A 6,000-nucleotide genomic window follows, 5' to 3' on the forward strand; every position below is an offset into this window, starting at 1 on the left:
GAGGCTAGGGCACTCCCCTGAGAGGTGGCAGATCCCTGTTCTAAACTCTTGGCTTTATTAGGTGCGGAGGGGACTTGAATTGGTCTCCCACATCCTAGGTGAGTACCCTAACCTCTGACCAAAAGATTATGAGGGAGATTCCCTCACTGCAGAGTTAGGCAGCCTCTGAAAATGTCTATTGGACTGGGCCCTATCATCATAGCATCGTCTCACTTCCATGACTCATGAACTGGAAGCAGAGATATACGCCTATTCCCATAAAAGGAACGGGCTTAGGTCATACACTCTTGTCAGGATGCCACACTAGGTAGCTTACATGGCTCCCCATGTAATGTGTGGGGATTTGGGGATTCCATTCTAAGGCACCCATCTCTCCTCATTCATTTTATAAGGGGCTTGGTCACATAACTCAGTCTTTGTGGATCCCACTGCTGTTCCTCTGATAGTCTATGTACCCAAAAGTTTGGCATTTGGAACACTTTGTCACAACTCTTAAGTCCTTTGATGGATTCTAGCCTAAAATCATTATCAGGGATGAATGAGAAGTCACAGCAGACAAGAAAAAAAGGGGGTTAGGTGTATAACATCACACTTAAATGAAGTGAAGTGGCTGAACACAAAACATTCACATTTGCCAAGAAGTCATAATCAAGTCCCATCATAATGTGGGAATCTTATCTCAGCCTCTTGTTCTGCATGGCTCTGTTCTAGGGAGGAGATTTCATTCTCTGCTTCAATAAGGTTGTATGTCCTCACTACATGGCCACTGTAGCCATGCTGGACCCGCTAAGATTTGTAGGAATAAGCAAAAATGTTATTCTCTTTGCCCATCCCTAGCCAGCACACTTTTACGGGGTGTATCCTGGGTGGATTCTCTTACATCTCATGGAAGATGAGTTGTGCTGAAAGGCATTTCTGCTCTCGGGCACTCTTCCCCATAGCTTCTCTGAGGTTTATTAAGGGCTGAGCTCTCATTGAACATTTCCCAAATTCTGGGCATTTAAAGCGTTCTTCCCTGGGTGGATTCTCTGATGGGCAACAAGGATTGACTTCCAACTGAGGCTTTTCTTGTCCTTGGGAATTTATGGGGTCTCTCTCCCCTTTAGGTTCTCTGATCTGATAGAATGTGTAAGCTCTGATTGAAGCTTTTCCTGCAGTCAGGGCAGTTATAGCGTTTCTGTCCTGTGTGAATTCTCTGATGTGCAATAAGGTATGAGCGATCCCTGAAGCTCTTCCCGCAGTCAGAGCAGTTAAAGAGTTTCTCTCCTGTGTGGATTCTATGATGATTGTGAAGATTTGAGTGCCGAGGGAAGCTTTTCCCACAGTCAGAGCAATTATAGGGTCTCTCTCTTGCATGTAGTATCTGATGTTTAATAAGGTATTGTCACGGAGTCCCTGGGCGATGCTCCGGAACTGCTCCCTATGAAGCCAGTCAGGACTCTGGGGCAGTTGCCTTTCTGTGAACAGCCTGTCTTCAGGACACAAAGCTCACACAGCTTCCACCTTCCTTGGTCTGACCTCGGGGCATTCAGCATCCTCTGCCTCTCCGTGCGCTTCCCACAGCAAGTCCACTCAGGCGGGGCTCCTGGGGAAGGCAGAGGGTCCTGCACCCCAACTTCGCAGTCAGACGTGACTCTCAGCCAGCCAGTAAAACAGAAGGTTTATTAGACAACAGGAACATGGTCTAACACAGAGCTTGTAGGTGCAGAGAACCGGACCCCTCAGCTGGGTACATTTTGGGGGGCTGTGAGCCAGACAACCAAGTCTGCCCTTCACTCCATGTCTCCAGCCAGCCCCAAAACTGAAACTCCCTCCAGCCCCTCCTCCCCTGGGCTTTGTCCCTTTCCCGGGCCATGAGGTCACCTGATTCCTTTGTTCTCCAACCCTTTAGCTCTCACCTTGCAGGGGGGAAAGGGCCCAGGCCATCAGTTGCCAGGAAACAGGGTGTTGGCCATTCTCTGTGTCCAAACCCCTGCACACACGTGCTCTCTAGGGCTCTGCAATGATCATACACCCTTATCCCACCACCTAGATACTTAAGAGCTGCCTAGGGGAAACTGAGGCACCCCCACACTATTCAGAGGAAACATTAAGAACAGTCCCACTTTGTCACAGGTATGAACTCTGACCAAACTTTTCCCGCAGTCAGAGCAGTTATAGGGTTTCTCTCCTGTGTGAATTCTCTGATGTGCATTAAGGTTTGAGCATTCCCTGAAGCTTTTCCTGCAATCAGAGCAGTTGAAGGGTTTCTCTCCTGTGTGGATTCTCCTATGTCTAACAAGGTCTGAGCTCTGACAGAAGCTTTTCCTGCATTCAGGGCAGTTATAGGGTGTCTCTCGTTTGTAGTATCTGATGTTTAATAAGGTATGAACTCTGACTGAATCTTTTCCTGCAGTCAGAGCAGTTGAAGGGCTTCTCTCCTGTGTGGATTCTCTGATGATCAATAAGCCTTGAGCGCCGATGGAAGCTTTTTCCGCAATCAGAGCAGTTATAGGGTCTCTTTCTTGTATGTTTAATAAGGTCTGAGCTCTGACTGAAGCTTTTCCCGCAGTTAGAGCACTTACAGGGTTTCTTTCCTGTATGAATTCTCTGATGTGTGACAAGGTGTGAGCTTTCCCTGAAGCATTTCCTGCAGTCAGAGTAGTTAAAGAGTTTTTCTCCTGTGTGGATTCCATGATGAATGTTAAGATTTGAGCACCGATTGAAGCTTTTCCCACAGTCACAGCAGTTGAAGGGCTTCTCTCCTGTGTGGATTCTCTGATGTTCAATAAGACTTAAGCACCAAGGGAAGCTTTTCCCGCAGTCAGGGCAGTTACAGATTCTCAGTTGTATGTATTCCCTGATGGATAATAAGATTTGAGTTCTCATTGAAGTTCTTCCCACAATCACAGCAGTTGAAGGGTTTCTTGCCTGTGTTGATTCTATGGTGTAAGATAAGGACTGGTCTCCATTGGAAGCTTTTCCCACAGTCACTGCAAGTGTAGGCTCCCTCTTGATCGTGTATTCTCTGTTGATCAGTTTCTTTGTTTCTTTTGACCACTCTGCTCCTGTGGGTGGATTTACCATGTCCCTCTCCTGGATGGTTTCCCTGCTGCCTATCTGGCCTGTGCTGACTCTCACAAGTTTCTCTCTGCTCAGGATTCTGGGAAACATTCCCTTCAGATCTTCCCCATAACATCCCATGTGGTGCCATTTGCTCAGGACCTTCCTGCTGAAGACTCTTCTCGCTGTTCTCACTCACCGTCCCATCGCCTGTGGGATAGAGAGATAATCCAGACAGGAGTCATTCTCTGTGCTGGGGGGAAAGGAAAACTCTGAAAGGGGAACAGGAAAAGGGGAAAACACACCCATATAATAGCTGGGGAAGTTGAAATATCATGAGCTGAGTTCATCCTCCTTCCTCACAACCCCTCCCCAGAAGAGAGAATCCATCCTTCCTCCACATCCTCTCACTGGAGATGAAGACAGGCTGAAGGGTCAGATGGGCATTTTCATCAAGTCTAAGTGACATCTGCTATGAGGATACAGTAATTGGTTTCTGAGTCAGTTTAGCTGATTCCTCACCTGTGTGGGTGTCGTTGATGATCGCCTCTTCCTCATAGCCTTGGAGATTCGGGATGTGCAGCTCCTCCCCTCGCTTCATCCAGGAGTTCACATTAGGTTTGGAAATTGGAAATCCTGCTTGGGAAACAATTTATCATGTGTTGATCTTGTTTATTAAGGTCAGCCCTATTACTACTTCAGGACCCAGGATCTGAGTCACCCACTCTCATAACAATACAGCTAAGGGTAGCCTAGAATTCCTCCTTACCTGTAAGGGATTAAGAAGCTCAAATAACCTGGCTGACACCTGACCAAAACGACCAATGGGGAAAGAAGGTACTTTCAAATCTTGGTGGGGGAAGGCTTTGTGGTGCGTGTTCTCTTGGGAAGCAGAGAAGCATCAGGTCAGAAAACTCCTTCTCCTATAAACCATCCTAAAAGGCTCTCATATGACAAAAATTGTAAGTAAAAGCAAGGCAAGGCATCTTAGATTATCTTTTGTTTTGCTTGTGAATTTTTCCTTTGCTAGAGGGAGGTATATTCCTGTTTTTTGTAACTTTGAAACTAAGCCTAGAGGAAGTTCTGCTGTGTTTTTGAATCTTTTGTTACCCTGTAAAGTTATTTTCCATCCTGATTTTACAGAGGGGATTTTTACCTTTTAAAGAAAATAAAATAAAATCCTTCTTTTAAGAACCTGACTGATTTCTCTATTGTCCTAAGACCCAGGGGTTTGGGTCTGTGATCACTTTGTAACCAATTGGTTAGGATATTATTCTCAAGCCTCCCCAGGAAAGGGGGTTGTAAGGGCTTAGGGGGATATTTTGTGGGAATAGGAACTCCAAGTGGTCCTTTCCCTGATTCTTTGTTAAATCACTTGGTGGTGGCGGCAGTACCTGTCCAAGGAAGGATTTGTGCCTTAAGGAAGTTTTTAACCTAAGCTGGTAGAAATAATCTTAGGGGGTCTTTCATGCAGGTCCCCACATCTGTACCCTAGAGTTCAGAATGGAGAGGGAACCCTGACACCCACCCAGAGAGGCTTCTTCCCAATCTTACAGAGACTGGGCTATAGACCATACAAGATCCCATGACACTCATCTGGAGTAAAGGTGCATTACCTCTGCCTCGGGAATGGCCCAGCTTATTGCCCAGGGGAGTTGAGCATTCTGCTTCACTCTCCAGGGTACAACTAAATCTCCATCATGGCCAGTTCCATTCCCCGCATCCCACGCCAGAACAGGAACACATTACTTAAAACGTGAGCTCTTGTGAGGGCTTGCAGGTCTGAAACCGAGGCCCAGAGGCAGTGCTCAGATTGCAGCTGCCGCCTGGCAGGTCACTTAGAGCTTGTAGAGAAAGGATCTAGCAGAGTTGTAGCTCCCCAAGGGCTCTGTTCACAAAGCTCCTGAGTGGGGGCGACGGCTAACCTTACTATTTGGCTTGGATGCACTACTTAATCCAGAAGGAGACAGAGAAAGTTCTCTGAGCAACTAGGTGAATCCTTGGTTGGCTGCTTCAGGCCCTTCCGACGCTCCTGATACCTTACTGCCTATGCGGGCCTTCAGGCTGCCCAAATTAGCTTCTGCTCCTGCAGCTGGCCATGGTGGCATTTGGCTGTGCTGATCCTCCGGGGGCGTGTGTGGCTATGGCTACAGCTGAGCTCTCCTTCTGCTGCCTTGGTTCTACTCTGCCAGCAGCAGCCTCTTTATGTTGTTTCCCAACCTTCCTCGGGTTCCCAGTCCTCCACCTCCTTCACCTTTCTCTGGGTGCAGGTGGCTCAGTCACACCCCTCGGTTGGAAAGAATCTACCTTTCACATTTTTATATCTTGTGGGCCCATTCCTCACACATTCAGCCAGACCCCTTCTTGGACCATCATTTAGTCCTTGGGAAGGTCCCCCTGTGACATTACATGATTAAAATAGGACCATGTACATCATTGTTGCTACCAAATCTTGTGTAAAATGTCATGTGAGGTATCAAGGGAAAAGTTATGATTTGCTGACTATGTTTATCCTGTTTGTATGTGTATATCATTTTTTGTATTTCCAGTTATTAATATTGACTATGTACCTGTATTTCAAATATGTTTGCTCCTGTGGTAACACCCTCAAGGTAGTTTACATCTAGTCTAGCCTGCACATTGTGAATGGAGTATTCAATTGATGGCCCATCAACAAACACAATGGAAACATCTCCATTTTGCGTCTTCCCTGCTCTGATCTCTGGACTATAGACTTATACTATTGGGAGCATTCTGACCTTCCAATCTTTTGGAAGGAAGCAGAGACTTAACAAGCCAGTAGTTTATGTCATTACTGCCTCAAACCTGATACAAAAACTTTGCAATGTGCATATGTATTTGATTCCTTTAACCGATTTTAATTCTCCCCTCTTTCTCTTCTCTGATAAATAAACCTTTAGATATTAGATACTAAAGGATTGGCAACAGCATGATTAT

General features: G+C 46.3%; 1 pseudogene; it reads right to left on the reverse strand.

The window, feature by feature from the left end:
• Positions 1-1,836: 1,836 nt before the first annotated feature.
• On the reverse strand, positions 1,837-3,221 carry LOC144274652 (uncharacterized; annotated as a pseudogene).
• Positions 3,222-6,000: the final 2,779 nt, after the last annotated feature.

Source organism: Eretmochelys imbricata, chromosome 14 (assembly GCF_965152235.1).
Source record: "Eretmochelys imbricata isolate rEreImb1 chromosome 14, rEreImb1.hap1, whole genome shotgun sequence".
Classification (NCBI taxonomy): Eukaryota; Metazoa; Chordata; order Testudines; family Cheloniidae; genus Eretmochelys; species Eretmochelys imbricata.